The 17,674-nt window shown below is 45.7% G+C and overlaps 1 protein-coding gene and 1 pseudogene across 2 annotated transcripts in view; one reads left to right on the top strand and one right to left on the bottom strand.

The window, feature by feature from the left end:
* Positions 1–17,674, bottom strand: part of Iqck (IQ motif containing K) — a 118,344-nt gene that overhangs the window by 12,070 nt on the left and 88,600 nt on the right. The window lies entirely within an intron of this gene.
* On the top strand, positions 7,421–7,858 carry LOC118585666 (annotated as a pseudogene).

The following is a 17,674-nucleotide window of genomic DNA, read 5'->3' as shown; positions in this document are numbered from 1 at the left end:
GAGCTGTGTGAATGGACAGGCAAGACTCCCGCCTGCATCTGTCTGGGAATCCCATGGGCTTCCTGGCATGATGGCACAAGCCAAGACTGAGAGGTTGTGACAGGAAGACCATGGGTTCCAGGGGATCTTAGGCCATGTAGTAAGACCCATGTAGTAAAACAAGACATGAAAAAGAAAGAATACAATCTAGGCCTTCATATTCCTCCGAGTTGGAATCAGGGCCAGATCAGGACTGTAGAGGGTTTAATTTTTCTTTTACTACACTAATCATCTTCTCTTATTAGCATGTACTAACTGGACTAACAGTGGGTTGACTCGACATTTCCATGCTTGCATATGGTGTGCTTTCCTCATCCACTCTCCACCTTCTCTCCTCCTCTCCCCCCACCCCTCCTCTTCCCAAATAGCTTATTTTCTAAGAGAAACTATTTTTCCATTATAAAAGCAACACATCGTTTTAGAAAATTTGAAGAATACAGGAAAAAAATAGAAAGAAAAAAAGAAAGCCCTATGCTTTCTTGTACCCACAGCAGAAGAGGAAATCTGTCCTTTCCTTAGAGAAATAACTACTGGCTTTTTGCATAAATGTCAGTGGCCTGGTAGATTTACCTCCTTCTCCTGACAGTGCCAGATGTTGGGCTGTGTTATTTTTAGGAGAGTTGAGCAACCTAGAAGCCACAAGGCAATGGGTGTGGGGGGGGGGCTGCTGACAAGTTCCAGGGTAGATTAATTGCAGCTTTCTGTTGCTGACTTTTAAACAATGCCCTTAAAGCTAACTCAAAGCTCCATCTCCTTGGAGGCAGTGTTCCACACGGGCATATTTGGGCTTGGGATTACAAGGCTGGCTACCCTGAGACAGAACCCTACGGAGAATCTTGATTCTTGGAACTTCAGGCAGTGCTGGGATCGAACCCAGGACTTTATTGGATGCTAGGCAAGCTATCTACCAACTGAGCTACACTCTCAGCCCCAAAGGCCTGCTTTCATAGGAGAGGAAAGCCAGGTCCTTACTGAGAAAGGAAACACAACATAAGAGCCACCGTGGAGTCCCCCAAGAAGGACTTAGTTGCTAAGCACACCAGAGCAAGGATGTCTAGCTTGGAATCCCACAGTCTATCACCAGGGAATCCAAACAAGTCTTTCAAGCCACAGAAGTCCTGATCCTCATCCATAATGGGAACGTGCTATGGTTAGGTAAGTATTATCTCAAAGTGCTAGTGACAGAGACCTGGGCCCCAGCTCACGGCTCTATTGGGAGGTAGTTCAACCTTCAAGAGGTGAGGGCCAGTAAAAGGAAGTTAGGTCACTGGGCCATGTCTTTGAGGAGATACTGGCACCCTGGCCCATCTTTTTCTTTCTCTTTTACATCCAGCCAAGCTTGTTCTACCTCATGATCCCCACCTTGATACTTTGCCTCACCACAGGCTCAAAACAACAGAACAACTGACCCTAGATGGGAACCTCTGAAGTTATGAACCAGCATAAACCTCTTCTCTTTGTAAGTAGATTATCTCAGGTATTTTGTTACAGTCATAGGATGATAAACCTAATTAATGTAAGTTAATTAAAAACCTTTCAGTAGAGTGCAAAGATTGAAATATGACGGCACCTACTGCACAGCACATGGTGAATATTTAATAAGACATTTCTGGATTACATGAAGACTTCACTGCCCTAAGAGAAATGGAAAATGTAGCACTTAAAACCAGTATTTCAACACATTTTCTTTACACTCTTGGGCAAGCTTCGGTTTATGTGTTATTCGTGTGGATTTATATTAACTTGTTAACACTTTCTTCCTACATTTCAGTGTACACAGAAAGCCCCATTTTGCAAATAGTTAAAATGCATGACGACTAGAATTTCACTGCCTACTACATTGTCCTCTGAGAGCTGGTGTCTTCCAGAACTCAGTGAGTCATGAGCATAAATGAACACAGGCGAGCCCAGTTGACCATGTCTAGGGCTATTATTTAGCCCTGCATTCTCAGCTGCCAGAGCCAAGATTGAGCCTTTAGAAACATTCTAGGCATCCCAAGAGGGTTTACAGTGTAGCAGCTCATCCACAACCTGGCAGAAGCTGTGCAGGCTCCACTGGCCTTCAGAGAAGTGGAAACAAATAGTGTCTGTGTTTAAATATCTCCACAAGTACAGCAGGGCAATACATCATTGTTGCCGCTCACACTCAGGGATTCGGGGGCAGTATCCGCTCATCTTCTGAGTCAGAGATGCATACATCCCAGGCTCCCTATGTGGTCGAGGGTGACCTTGAACTTCTGATCTTCCTGCCGCTACCTCCCCTGTGCTGGGACCACAGGTATGTGCCATTGTGCCTGATTTTGTGTGGTACTGGAGATGAAGTCTAGGCAAGCACTCTAACTACATCCCTAGCCTCCACTCTCTCATCTTGATGGTTGACTTGGACCTCAGGGCAGACAGGGTTCAGATCAAGAAACCCCAAAACTCAGAAACCAGACTCATCAGACATCAGAAGGGGATAGGATTAACATTCCAAGGTCTCAAATAGTGAGTTCCTTTTAAGGGACCCCCAGTATCCTGGAAGAAAAACATGAATATCTTCACTCACTAATGTGAGAAACCCATTTATCTCTCTTATCATCTCACATCCTTAGAGAAGATGTCTTATCTCTCCTGTGTCTCCTCAATACTTCAGTCCAGTGAGCTGCTGTCTGTATTAGTTTAACTGCTGCTCTGACAAAACACCCAGACCAAAGCCATTTAAGGAAGGATGGGTTGATTTCAGCCCATAGATCCAGGCTACCATCCATCATGGAGGCAGGAGCTTGGGAAGGCAGCTGGCTTGCTCCCTGCCTTGGATCTACTCCAAGCCTAGGGCCTGGTGCTGCCCCTAATTTTATAATGAAATTTGGGGCAAGAAAAGTATAAGTTGTTTACACTGAGTTTAAACTAGTTAGAGACAAGAGGAGCCAGAAAATGCAAATGGACAAGCTTGGGGATAGACCACCCAGTCAGGAGAAGTGCTTCTTGCTTCTGGATGGTTTAGGATTCATAGTCTGGAAAGTCCTTTCATAAGCAGGAGATGGAGGTGCCTAAGAGTCAGTCTCCTCAGATTCTAGGTCAAAGTTCTGCTGCTGCTGTTTTTAAGTCCAGAGTCTGGCACACATGCAGAAGGTGGAGTGGGCCTTTGCTTGTTGGCTTTGGCCAATGAACACTCATTGGCCAATTTCCTTTATCTCTTCCTGTCTCCATCCTCCATCCTCTGTAACTAAACTTAGGACACCTCAGGCTTCTCTTTTATCAGTGAAAATAACAGGAACTCTTAGCACTACTAATTACTGCTTCTTTAGTTCTGCTGTGGTGCGGGGCCATTTAACCCTCCAAACAGTTCTAGAGTCACCTCACCACCTCTGTCTTCCAGATGGCAAAGCAGGCTCAGGAAGACCAGTGACTTTCCTCTTTAAAGAATTACTTTATTCATTTATTTACTTTTGAGACAGGGTCTCTCGACATAGCCCTGGCTGTTCTGGAACTCACTCTGCAGACCAGGCTGGCTTTAAACTCAGAGATCTGCCTGCCTCTGCCTCGGAGTGCTGGGATTAAAGGCATGCACCATGTGACACACTGTATGCTTGCTTGAATGGAGGTCAGAGGACACCTTTCTGGAGTTGGTCTCTCCTCCCACCACGTGGGTCCTGGAGATAAAATGCAGGGTCATCAGGCTCGGTGCCTTTACCTACTGGGCCATCTAGCAAGATTAGTGACTTCCTCGGTTTTTTTGCTTGCTTTTTACTGTTTTGTTGATGCTAGGGATATTGCATCAAACTCTGAATTAGAAGGATGAAATTGTCACCATGGGAAAATGTCTTCAATAGTCTACAAAGGAAACTAAACTCCTATAAGGCCATTTCTGGGAGTGTCTCCCAAGACACAGACCCACATTGCACTCACAGGTCACGGAATGGAGTAAGAACATGGCTAGAAGGGAGAGATTCAGAAACAACAGTAGGAAAGCAAGCAGATCATATAGCCATGCCCCATGTGAAAGAAGTTTGTTGTCTGGGGCATAGTTATAACACTAGGTTAAAGGAACAAAAACAAGACGAAACAGAAGCATATGAAAATAACTGCCCCGCAATATGACCCCATGTATATAACATTAAAGATAGAGCTGTATCCTCACAAAGACTGACAGGAGGTATGGCAGCTAGAAACCCACGGGAGCCACAATAGCCAAAACAATCTCAGGGGAAGCAGGGCAGGACTGGGGATATTGCTCAATGGTAGAATGTGATTTAAAATGTGTAAGACCCTGGGTTTAATCCCCACTATCAAAGATAGATAGATAGATAGATAGATAGATAGATAGATAGATATGGCTCACACTTGCCAATTTTAAAACTTGGGTGGTATTGCCTGAGAATGGATGGACATTGTAATGGGTTATCTTGACCATCAATTCCACTGGACTGAGAAATCTCTAGGAGACTAAAGAAACACTCCACTGGGCAAGTCTATGCATGCTTATAGAGACCAACTAATGGGTAAGACCAGCCCTGGATGTGGTGGCACCATCCTTTATGCTTGGAGCCTAGTGGGACAAAGAAAGGATTTCTGCTAGTGCTGTTTTCTCTCTCCATCCTTCTCTCTCTACTTCTTGGCCATGATGATGTGAGCTGCACACTCCCCACCACAATGGGCTGAAACCTTGGAAGTTATGAGCCAAAAGAACTCTTTCCCCTCAAGCTGCTTTTCTCAGTTCTCTATCACACCAAAAGAAAACAAAACAAAACCTAACACAGACATCCAAGCCAATGGAATCAAACTGAGTGAGCCGAACCAACCCTTCCAGCAATGGCTAGCTGACATTCAACAAGGATGCTAAGACATTTAACAGGGAAGAAGGGGTTTCTTGAATAAATGTTGCTGGGAAAATGGCCACATGCACAAAAATGAAGCTGGACCCTTACCTTATACAAACATGGAAAATAAGTCAAGCCAGGTGTGGTGGCACATGTCTGTGATCCCAACACTTGGGAGGCTGAGGCAGCCTGGGCTACATACACAGTGAGCTCCAGGCCAGACTGGGCTATGGACTAATACTCTATCTGAGAATAAATAAAAATAAAATAATTAGGTCTGCAAAGTGGTACACACTGGTAACCTCTGCATTTGGAAGGCAGAGGCTAGAAGATCAGGAGTTCAAGGTCATCCTCAGCTACAAAGTGAATTTGAGGCCAGTTTGGGCTATCTGAGAACCTGTGTCTAAATAAATAACTAAATAAATAACCAAACAAACAACCACCATATCGGTAAATAATAAGATATAATAAAATAATTAACTCAAAATAAGTTGAAGTCTTAAACAAACATGTTAAAAGCCTTAAATTCTGGGGGGAAAAGTCAGAAAAGTTTAATGAACTTGAATTAGGCTGGTTTCTTGAATATAACACTAAAGGTTCATGCAACAAATGAAAACACTGTGGGATAAAGAACTTTTGTGCCTTAAAGGTACCATCAAAGCTGGCGGGTGGTGGCTCACACCTTTAATCCCAGTACTCGGGAGGCAGAGCCAGGCGGATCTCTGTGAGTTCAAGGCCAGCCTGGGCTACCAAGTGAGTTCCAGGAAAGGTGCAAAACTACACAGAGAAACCCTGACTCAAAAAACCAAAAACAAACAAACAAACAAAAAGGTAGCATCAAGAAAGAGAAAGAAAAATGTGGGGGACCAGCCTCTACCTTTACCTGGGTACTCTTAAAGAGTGAGGGATAAGAGATTAGAAGGACAGAGGGGAGAGAGACAGATAGCAACACAGGATAGCCTCGGGAGGGCCTGGATCTTTATCCACTTTGTTCAAAACTTTATTCAAAAGTGCTATTTATAACAATGCCAAGGGGTGAAGCAGAAGACCTCCCCCTTGCTAGATATAACCATGTGTAGACCCTTCCAAACACCTGGAACCCAGGCCTGTGGTCCAATCATCTTCTTATGCAGCCCTGCTGGGAAAACAAGCTCAGCTCTCACTAGGAAACCTCTGTGAGCTCCCCCAGAAAAGACATCCCACAGAACTGACATCATGCATTTGATAAGAGACTTGAATGCAAAATACACACACACACACACACACACACACACACACACACACATATATACACACATCACACACACACACACACATCACACACACACATACATACACACATACACATCAGACACACACACATACACACATCACACACACACACACACACACACATCACACACACACATCACACACACACATACATACACACATACACACACACACATCAGACACACACACATACACACATCACATACACACACACACACACACACACACACACACACACACACTTTTACTAATGAATACAAACAACTCAATTTAAAGGAGCCAAAGTTTTGTACTGATATTTCTCTGAAGAAGATACACTAAGGCCAACACACTCAGAAAAGATCCTCAACAGCATTAGTTATCAAAAAATACAAATCAAACCACAGTGAGATGCCACTTGACACTACAATGACTGTAATCTAACAGACAATACTGAGTGACAGCCAGTTCACATATTATCACCTTTCCACAGGGTTGGTGGGAATGTGACCTGCCTCAGCCACATTGGAGAGCAACCCTGGGGGTTCCTCAGGTGGGGATACTAAAGTTAGCACATGGCCCAGCAATTCCAATCCTAAATAAATACCCAAGAGAAGTGAAAAACTGCATGTCTATATGTAATGTTGGAAATGAATGCTCACAGTAGCATTATTCCTAATAGTAAAAATCATAAAAATCCTAATGTGCTACATGCCATAATGGTTAACCTCTTTTGTCTACTTGATGAAATCCAGGATCGCCTGGGAGATGGGCCCCTGGGTGTACATGTGTGGGGTTGCCTCTATGAGGTCAACAGATGAGAAGACCTGTCCACTGTGGGTGTACCATTCCCTGGGTTGAGATCCTGGTCTGCACAAAAAGGAGAAAGTGAGCTGGGCGTAAGCAACCACTGCTGTCTGCTTCCTTCCTGGCTGGATACACAATGAGACCGGGTCCCTCGAGCTTCTGCTATCGTGACGTCTTCACAACCCCCTGGAACTGTGGGCTACAGTAAACCTCTTCTCCTGTAAGCTGCTTTGGTCAGGGTATTTTATCAGAGCAACAGGAAAAGAAGCTTAAACAAGGGTATTATCTCGTCCGAGTCTCTCTAAAATGGGTGGGGGGTGGAGGTTGTATAATTTCCACTGTTCAGATGAGGAAACCAAAGCAGCTCAGAGAGGCTGCGTAGCTTGTTTATAGTCACACAGCTGGTAAGAATCTGCGGGACCGGAGTGGCCGGTGTGCTCCGACCGATCGCTGGGAGCTAACCCCTGCTTGGCGGGCCTCCGCGGCCCCCCCAGCCCGGCCTACACCCCAGCCGAGCGAAGATGGTGGGCCGGAACAGTGCCATCGCTGCAGGCCTGTGCGGTGCTCTCTTCATCCAGTACTGCATCTACTTTGACCGCAAAAGGCGGAGTGACCCCAACTTCAAGAACGAAGAAAGAAACAGAAGCTTGCTAAGGAGAGAGCTGGGCTTTCCAAGTTACCTGACTTAAAAGATACTGAAGCTGTTCAGAAATTTTTCCTTGAAGAGATACCACTTGGTGAAGAGTTGTTAGCACAAGGTGAATACGAGAAGGGTGTGGACCACCTGACAAATGCAATTGCTGTGTATGGACGGCCTCAGCAGCTGCTGCAAGTGTTACAGCAAACTCCTCCACCACCAGTGTTCCAGATGCTTCTGACCAAGCTTCCAACCATTAGTCAGAGAATTGTAAGTGCTCAGAGCTTGGCTGAAGATGATGTGGAATGAACCAGATATCAACATGATAAAATCTCAGTTAAAAATGATGCAACCATTAGCTTGGAAGCTGATCGGCTCTGGGGAATAAAGGCAAATATGCTTGTCATGAACTGTCCTCCACTGAAGTCTACCAAAGTGAATGTGCACTTTGAGTAGATCTATTGTCTGTTCTATTTATTTTTTCCAGTGAAAAGTATTTTGGTAGAACTTTCCATTTTATAAATACACTGAGTTAACCAAAATATCATGGATTTTGTTTATTCTTAAGACATGCAATGCAAATGTAAATACAGGAGAGTAATAGGTAAAAACTCACAGTGATAAATTTTAAAACAGTGGAAGAGACTATGGAGGATAGTTGAATAATGTCCATTTTTTTTAAAGGTTAGTACACTTTACTGTAAGTCATCAAATTGGATAGAAACTTGTGTTTGTGAAAACTAAGCATTAAAATCTTGCAGAGAAAAAAAAAAGAATCTGCAGGAGTATTAAGTCAAATCTTCTGGGGTTTATTTTATAGCTGGGCTTACAGTTAAAAGCTGAACAATCAGGAAAGTTCCACCTGTGGCTCAAAGATACACAGCTACAAAGTGCCCAGCCTCACCTCCAGGGCAGGTCTCGAGGCTCCTGTGTTTCTGCCATTATCAGCCACTCTCGCTGGTAAATCTCCGAATGTTGTGAAGGGGAATGAGGGTGACTTCAATGTGTGTGGTCACAGCAGAACAAATTGCATGGCCCCTGAGTGTAAACTGAGGCCTCCTGCTCAAAGGGAGCCACACAAAGCCCTGTCAAGTTTTCTGTACGGGTGACAGCAGAGCGAGGGGAGCTTAAGATCCTCGATATTTTCTTCACTTCTTGTGATGAGAGCTCACGGCTCTGGTGAGTGGGCTGTGTATAGGGAAAGGAGCTGCTCTGTGCTTTGTAACGTCCAGCCTCCTTAGCTCTATGCCTTTAAATGCATCCGAGCTCGGACTAATGAGAGTCGGATCTGAAATCTGGCAGACACTTTAGCTGTTTGGATTCTAAATTTAGATTGTAAGGGTGAATACCGTGAGTCAACAAGCTCACAGAGGGGGAGGTGGGGCCACTTGGCAGGTGGCATCGTTGCTCTCTAAGGCCAACAGGCACAAAGAATCATGTGCTTTGTGCCCTTGGCAATGGAATCAGAGGCGGATCCTGAGAGATGCTCTAGGCAACACCATCAGTTCTAAGCACTGTCGCTCCATAGGTGGCAGCCACATAATGCAGCAATATGAGGGGAGAGGGAGGACCCTGGAGTCACCTCTTTGCAGTGTGGCCTTGGGTATACTGATGAGCTCTCTGTGACTCAGCTTTCTTAGCCATTGATGTGATCAGTCATACTCACTTTAGATGGAGTAGCTGAATTGCTGTGAATGATGTGCTTGCTTCAGGACAAGCACACAGAGAGTGGGACCCTTGTCACCACTATAGAAACTGTGGGTCTCAAAAGAGGAGACCAAGACCTGGAGTTACATTGTAGAAAATAAAACCAAGAGCACCTTGCTAAGGGTCAATGGGCCCAAACCATAGGAGGAAAAAACCCTCAGTATGTACAGATAGGTGACTGTCAAATAGCAAAAGAAAGAGAGATTAAAAGAGAAGAGAGGCAGGGCTGAGGATGCAGTGCGGTGGTAGAGTACTTCAATCTGCCATGGAAGGAAGGAGAAGGGAGGGCATGGGGGGAGGTGGAGACGGGAAATCAGGAAGGGAAGGGAGGAACAGAAACCAGCTCATCCTTGCTGTCAGGGACATAACAGGCTGGTGCAGTCCCATAGACAACACACAGAATAAACTACTAAAATCTCGGGTAACTGCAGGGACTCAACAGGTAAAAATTACTATCAGTTGACCAAGTTAAACACACCACACAGTGAAAGGGGGTTCACAAAGGAATGAACATAGCTCTATCGAAAACCTAGCAGATGGTCGAAATGAAGCCCGGTGACAGGGGTCCTGGCCATCCAGGGTCAGCTTCCCACACCCTTCACTGTGGCCAAGGTCAAATGCAGCCACATGTTTCTTTATTTCCTGGACTGTGAGGAAGACACAGCCCCAACTCCAACAGACATGCTATAAGACAAGTTTGGGAGAGGTGAGACAAGCCAAAGAGATGGATGAGTGAGTCAGGGCAGCCATGGAGGACTTTCTGGGTAGGGACGGGAATCAGGGACTGGTGGAGGTGAGGAAGCAGGTGTGTGCCTGGCTGTGCACGGCAGGAGCCTGTCCCCAATAATCCTGCTTGCTGTGGAGACCTCCTGTCCTGGATCTCACAATGCAGACCAGGCTGGCCTCGAACTCACAGAGATCCACCTGGCTCTGCCTCCCAAGTGCTGGGATTAAAGGCGTGCACTGCCACCACCCGGCCTGGCCCTTCATTTCTACTTTTCGGCAGCAGCTTTACTGAGATGGAATTCGCATGCCATACAACCCATTCACTTAGAGCAGCCAAAACTCAATGGCTTTAGCAAATTCACAGATTTATGCAATCGTGCACACTGTTAATATTCCAACATTTTGTTCCCCAGAGACAAGCTCTGGCCAAGTACGGTGATGTATACCTGTAATCCCTGAACTTGCAGGGCTGAAACAGGAGAAATGAGAGTTTGAGCAGGTCTGGGCTACAGAGCAAACCCTGTCAGAGGAGGAGAGGGACAAAAGGAAGTGGGGGTGGGGGACGAGGAAAAACAAACAATAAAAGAAAACCCAGGTATGACGGCACATGCCTGTAGTCCCAAGACTTCTTTGGAGGAGGTGGGAGGATCCTTGGCTACATGGAGAGTTCCAGGTCAGCCTGGGCTATAAGAGGCCTTGTCTAATAGCATCAAGGGAAGGAAGAGACCATCACCCCCCCCCCCACCCCACCACCCCCCGTCCTCCCATCCCTCCCAGCCCTAAGATAACGACTAAGGACCTTGGGCCCCCACATTCTGCCTGCTCTGGGCATTCCACATCATCCAGCTCTTGCAGGCAGGAGGATGATTTCCGGGTTCATCTGTCTCTGGCTCCTTCTCGGGGTGCTGCTTTCACATCTGTGCTGACTCTCAAAGCACACCAAGCACATCCCCCCCCCCCAAGTCCTCCTGTCCTTGGTCTGAGGAAGGAACACTGTGAGTCTCGAGGAGAGACCTGCTTCTGTAGAGAGTTCTACCTCCTCAGCTACTTTCACAGACAGAGCCAGGCAAATGATCTAACCTCTAACATAATTTCCTCCCCTGTAAGGCTTGGAAACAACATGTGTAAAGTGTCTGAAGCATAGTAGGCACTTAAGGAATTCACGCTTTTGTGGGCAGCAGGGGCCTTTGCAGACATGCACCGTGGAACAGCTAAGGATCTACGTACACCATCCTGTGGGCTGGGCCAAGGCCTGATTTCTCCCTGCCCTTCCATTAGCTCCAGTTTTCTTTTAAGAAGAGTCACCTCTGGGTGTGACAGACCCTAATGTGGGGACAAAAAAGGTCCATGTTGTGAAATGTATGCTTCCCACGTTCCCAAGTAGGTGATGCGCTCTTCCAAATTCCCCTTTAGCATATCTGTTCCTTTCTTCAAACTCTGTCTCTGTGCTGTTAGGAGTGGCACACAGAGCCTGGAGCTAAGCAAGGGTTCTAGCACTGAGCCACACTGCCAGCTCCCCCCAAACTCTCTTAAATAGCCCAGGACTGAACTCACCCTCCCTCCTTCTTTCCTTCAAGCTCTAGGCTTCCAGAGTTTCTCTCTGTCCCCCAGCTACCCTACTGCAGTCTCCCCATCTCGGCCAACTTTAGAATCTGGTACCCTTCAACCCTGAGACTGAAGTCCCACACTCAACAGCAATGCTTTGTACCCTTTAGGGCTGTGCCAGTTCGACATTGCTGCTAGACAAGCACCCAGGGAATCCTCCATTTTGCTGGTACAAACATTTTCTGACTCATCCCTTCCAAGGACTCACTAGCTGGTACACTGCAGAGTTGGACCAGAAACTCGGATCCTCTTCATTTTTAATCCAAATGGAATGGCATCACTGAAAAAGCCTCACAAAGGAAGGCCTCAGATCCACAGCTATTACTGGGATCCTGTAGCTAATCCATAGTATTGGGGCTTTGCTGACATGCTCACAACACAGTCTCTGCTAAGAAGAAACCCACATCATCACATTCTCTGGCCTCTAGCCTGACACAGCCTTACACATCTTCCCCAGGAAGTTCTCATTTGTAGCACTGAGAACCACAGCTGTAGGTAAATTGCCTGGAATCAACACCGTATTTTGGAAAGTTGGAGGCAGAAGGCTCTGGAGTTCAAGGTCATCCTCAGCTACATAGTGAATTTGAGGTCAGTTTGGATTAAATGAAACCGAGGTTCAAAAATAAAACAAAACAAAAAACAAAGCAAAACAACACATCAACAATAAAAATAAACACAATGTGTTGCTGACTTTTAAAATATCACTAAGCCTGCCGGGAGGTGGTGGTGCTCACCTGTAATCCGAGCACTCGGGAGGCAGAACCAGGTGGATCTCTGTGAGTTCAAGGCCAGCCTGGTCTACCAAGTGAGATCCAGGAAAGGCGCAAACCTACACAGAGAAACCCTGTCTTGAAAAACCAAAATAAATAAATAAATAGAAATAAAATAAAATATCACTAAAACCTAGATACAGTTATCTACTATCCTCTCTGTGTCAGCCACCTGTCCAACACCATACATGCTATCCTATCTGATCGCTACAGGGGCCCTCTGCCACAGGTCTTCATTGTCTCCATGTCACATGGAGGAAACTGAGTCTCAGATGGAAGAGTCACTTGCTTGTGACTCCATTGACAGTAAGAGGCAGAACTCTGGCTCTGGGAGAAACCCAAATGTGTCTAACAACAACACACTTTCACCAGATGCTGGACACTTGGTTTAACAGTATAACAGTCTCCTTTTATTGACCACTTAATGTAAGTTACACATTCTTGGATTAATGACCACACAACCCCTCTTGGGTGGAGGGTGGTTGTTAGTATTACCATTGTCTCGTATGCAAACGGAGTCACCGAGAGGTTAAGACAACCGCTCAAGGTCGCCAGATGGGAAATGGGAGATTCAGTCCATCAGGTTACATTAGTTACTGTTCCCATTGCTGCCATAAAGCACTTGACAAAAGCAACTTAAAGAGAGGAGGGTTTCCTTTGGCTCATAGCTACAGTGTCATGATGGGGAGTCATTTAGGAAGCCTGAGACACAAGAGAGAAGTAATGCTGGTGCTCAGGACCCAGCCCATGTGATGGCATCATCCAGTTAGGATGGGTCCAAAAGTCTCTCTCAGAAATGCCTGGAGTTTGTTTCCATGGTGATTCTAAACCCCACCAAATCACCCCTCTGTATCAACCATCATGGGTCTTCCCCAGGTCAGTAAAACCTTACAAGAGACTTCTGCATTCCTAAGTACAAAGAAGGCTTAACAAGGCAGGGGGTGGGTGAAGGCTCAAGGGAGGTTGGGAGAGTTCATTTGCATAAACAAACTTAGGATATTAAATTTCAGGGCCAAACCATTAAAAAATGAAATCATCCCTGACTGAACTTTGATCCCAACAGAGCAGTGTGGGCCTGCAAGCATCTCAAGAGAAGGCATGTCCCAGCCTGGAAGATTTTTGCAAATTTTAAAGGGAAAGAATATGTTTGTGAAAGGTGACATCATCCTAACAGCCACACACTCTGGCAAGTCTTAAAAATAACACCAATGGAAGGAAGACATGAAGTCACTAGCTGTCTCTATAATCAAATTCTTACTTCTTTTGTGGATTAAAGTGAAGAATGAATTAACGTTTGAAAAGACAAAAGAGAAAAAATGAATAAGATTGAAATGACAGCTTAGATTTATAGACATATTTCTTAATAAAGAGCCATAGCATTATCAAAACAATGACCTCACTTAGAATTACAACTGAAGCACGATCATTCTTATTTTACAAGTAGGAGAAATGAGGACCAAGATGACATCACCCACCCAAAGTCCCCAGTGGGTTGATGGCATTGACCATAAATCCACTAAACACCATGAATGATAATTCACATGGTGTTCCTGTGTGCGTTTGCATGTGTGTGATCCTATGTGTGTGTACACTTGTATGTGCCTGCCTATGGTGAGGATTAGTCCAGGGCCTTGCACAAGCTATGCAGGTGTTTACTATGGAGCTGTATCTCCAGCCCAAGAACATTCTTGAAGCTATAGGGAAATCTTACCTGCAGACTGTCATACCATGAGGAGAAATTTCCGTGGCTCCCATGTCTTGCCCCAGGCTGTTAACCTTTCCCTCACGGAGGAAGAGCTGCTCTAAAACTGTAGTTTCTCAGAGGACAGTGCTCACTGCTGCCACACAGTCCTTTTTATCAGGGAGATCAAATCTCAGCTTTAGAAGGTGTGTTCCAAGAAACGGGTTGTACCGTCAGGACAGTAAGTATCCGTTTCCTTTGTCGCTGTGGCTTCCAGGAAGCTCAGAGCTGTATTTCTATTTATTGTGGGAACACGAGGAGATCACTATTGACATTGCATAATGTGCCACGGAAGGGCTTTGTTTTCTTCTGGACAGGAAGCTATGTAACGGGTTGTATTTCCTCCTGTCTCTAAGAAACCTCTGTATTAAAGAAGAGAGCACACACCTTCTCTCATACAACGGCTACCTTCCGGGAATCTGGGGTGGGGCACCTAACTACACCTCACCACTGTTCACTCAAAGTTGACAAGAGAGTAAATTTCAAGGGGCCCACCACACACATTCAAATGGCAGCTATGTATGATGCTCATATGTTAGCTCTGTTGATATGGCAAATATCACACATTTCTTTTTTTTTTTTTTTCTTTTTCTTTTTCTTTTTCTGACAGGGAGGGTCTCTCTACCTAGCCCTTGCTGACCTGGAACTCACTATGTACAGACTAAGCTAGCCCTGAACTCACAGAGATTGGCCTGCCTCTGCCTCCCGAGTGCTGGGATTAAAGATGTGCACCACCACCACCCGGCAATACACGCAATTTTTGTCCATTAGATATTTTAAATACATCTTCAGCAGCTATAGTCTTGTGATATTTTGCCAAATGCATTCAGTGGCTTTTATTTCCACAACCTTATTTTTTTTTTAATTCAACTGCCACATTTCCCTAAAGTTGCTGTATGCTTCAGGGACCACTACAAGCCACTGGAATGTGGAATGAACAGGTGAGAAACAAAAGGTAAAGCATATCCTTTGATAGATTGTACCCCTCACACTTTCTCTTTTAAATATGAAGTGATAAAGTAATTTCAAACATATTTATTCACATATAAAAATGCATATGTCTTGTGAGAAAGTTACGTGGCGTGTGTGTGTGTGTGTGTGTGTGTGTGTGTGTGTGTGTGTGTGTGTGCGCGCGCGCTTGCAAGTGCGTGCAATAGATTCCAGTGTTATGGGGACAATTGCTATAATTTTTGTTTTTGTTTTTGGTCTGATACCTCTTAGATTTCCAAATAAAATGTGGACATGGCAGCCTCTAAGTGAGGCCAGCATTTAGGAACAAGCATCTGCCTGCATTAGTGTACCTCAAACTGCCCATCTTTTCTTTCTTTCTCTTTTTCTTGGATCAGTGATTCTCAACCTGTAGGTCGTGACCCCTTTGGGGTTGCATATCAGACATTTATGATTCATAACAGCAGCAAAATTACAGTTATGAAGTAGCATGCAATAATTTTATGGTTGGAGGGGTCACCACAACATGAGGAACTGTGTTAAGGTGTCCCAGCATTAGGAAGGACCACTGCTTGAGACAAAACTTTTTAGGGACTGGGGAGATGCTCAGTGGGTAAAGAGCTTGCCATGTAAGCATGAGGACCTGAGGATCCCACATCTTAAAAGCCAGAGCTGTAATTCAGCACTGGGAGACAGAGATAGGCAGATCCCTGAAGCTCCCTGGGGCTCGCTGGCTAGCCAGTCCAGCCTGCTTGGTCAGTTTAGGAAAATGAGAGACCCGGTCTCAAAACCGAACCAGCCCGACAAGCAAATGTAAGATGGACAGCAGCTGAGGAACATCAGCTGGGCCTGTCCAATGGCCTTTACTCACATGCATATCCTCGTGCACCTGTAAACACACAAATGAATGGGTACACACACACACACACACACACACACACACACACACACACACACACACACACACTTTTAAAGCTGAGCATGTCCAGAGGCAGCTGCCTATCATCCTCACTAGTCTAGCTGAGAAGCCTAGAGGTGTCTGTATCTTTCATTTTAAACTTTCGAACTCATGTGCTTAAGCTAAGGATGCCCCCAAATCTGCCCTACCATTTTCCCTCCCTGAACTATGTCCTTAAACAGAGATGCTCAGGAATGTGCTTGCTCAGAAGGTGCCTTCCCATAGGCATAGGCATAGGCTTTCCGAATGAGATCTCCATGCTTCCTTCCCTCAAAGAGGGCACTGTGGCTCCAGAAGTGACCCATGCCCTCCCGCCTGCTGCAGGTAATAAATCTTTCTCTGCCCTGTGATTTCTCAGCTGTGCTTACGTTGGCTTTGTGCTCACCACACTATGAGGAGCCCACTGGGTTTAGTGAGGAGTTCACATACAAAGCCAATCACTGGTGAAACACAACTGAAAACATGCTATTATTTGGGACGGGGCTTTTGACCACGTCTCAAGGCATCTTTGGACTGCTTAGGCTGAAATTCTGAAGACACACGTTTAAAAATAATCTGTGCACCTGTCCTTCTGGAGAACTAACTTCCTACTGTGCCTGTCTGGAAGAGAATGTTGTTGGGGACAGTAGCCTCTGACTCTGTGTAACCTGAGACCAACGGCACATGACCAAGTGTCTGTCCAGACAGCTGACGTTCCTCTCTGAGACTGCTGTCTACAAGAAGCTGCTCACAGTGTAAACACCAGAGCATGGTGTGATATGATGAGAACACCTTAGAGTGATGTTTGCTTGTAGGAATTCCACACAGAGGGAAAACTTTAAATGGAATTCAAAATTACCACCCACCATGACTACACTTTTTTTTTTTAAATGGCAAATCTAAAGGACAGTTTGCTTGTGCTTAACAGAAGCTGCCACACAGAAGGTCTTTGGGGGCATGACTACTGTGTCACCTTGGCTAGGGGAAATAGTTTTCTGACCCTCCATAAAATGACTTGCTTGTTGATACCTGAAGGAAGCTATAAGTTCTGGGTTACACAGGGTGTACCAGGCTGCATGCTGCTCCTCTTTATTCAGCCCCAACCTAGACACCTCAGTCAACATGAACCCAGGTAGCAAGAATTCTGATGCCCTGCTAAGAACCGGCCATGCCCTGGGTCATGTTGAAGATGATTCCTGGGAAGTTTGAGTCACAGGGCCGAGTGCAGCTGGGTGGTAGAGTGCCTGCCTAGGATGCACAGCTCTGGGTTCCAGCTACAGCACCTCAAAGGAAAAGAGAGTCTGTGCACCCCCTGGGAAAACGTTAGAAGATGAGGAAGTGAAGATACAGGGGCTTCAAGCTTGCCACTGTTCAAACATGTTGAGAGTGCTCACCTACATGTGTGTTCATGCATGTGAGGGCCAGAGATTGACACCAGGTGTTCTCCTCCATCACTCCCCACTATAACTTTTGAGGCAGGGTCTCTCACTGAACCTGGAGCTCACTGATTGGTGAGAACAGCAGCCAGCAAGCCCCAGGGGTTCTTCTCTCTCAGCTTCCCCAGAGCTGTGTTTACATGTGTGTGCCACCTCACCCAACTTTTATGTGAATGCTGGGGATCAAATTTGGGTCCCCATGTAAGCTTGGCCAGCCCTTTACCAACTGAGCTGTCTCACCGGCCCCATGGGGAAGTCCTTAGACCTT

This window comes from Onychomys torridus, chromosome 1 (assembly GCF_903995425.1).
Source record: "Onychomys torridus chromosome 1, mOncTor1.1, whole genome shotgun sequence".
NCBI lineage: Eukaryota > Metazoa > Chordata > Mammalia > Rodentia > Cricetidae > Onychomys > Onychomys torridus.
This window is presented reverse-complemented; position numbering and strand designations above follow the sequence as displayed.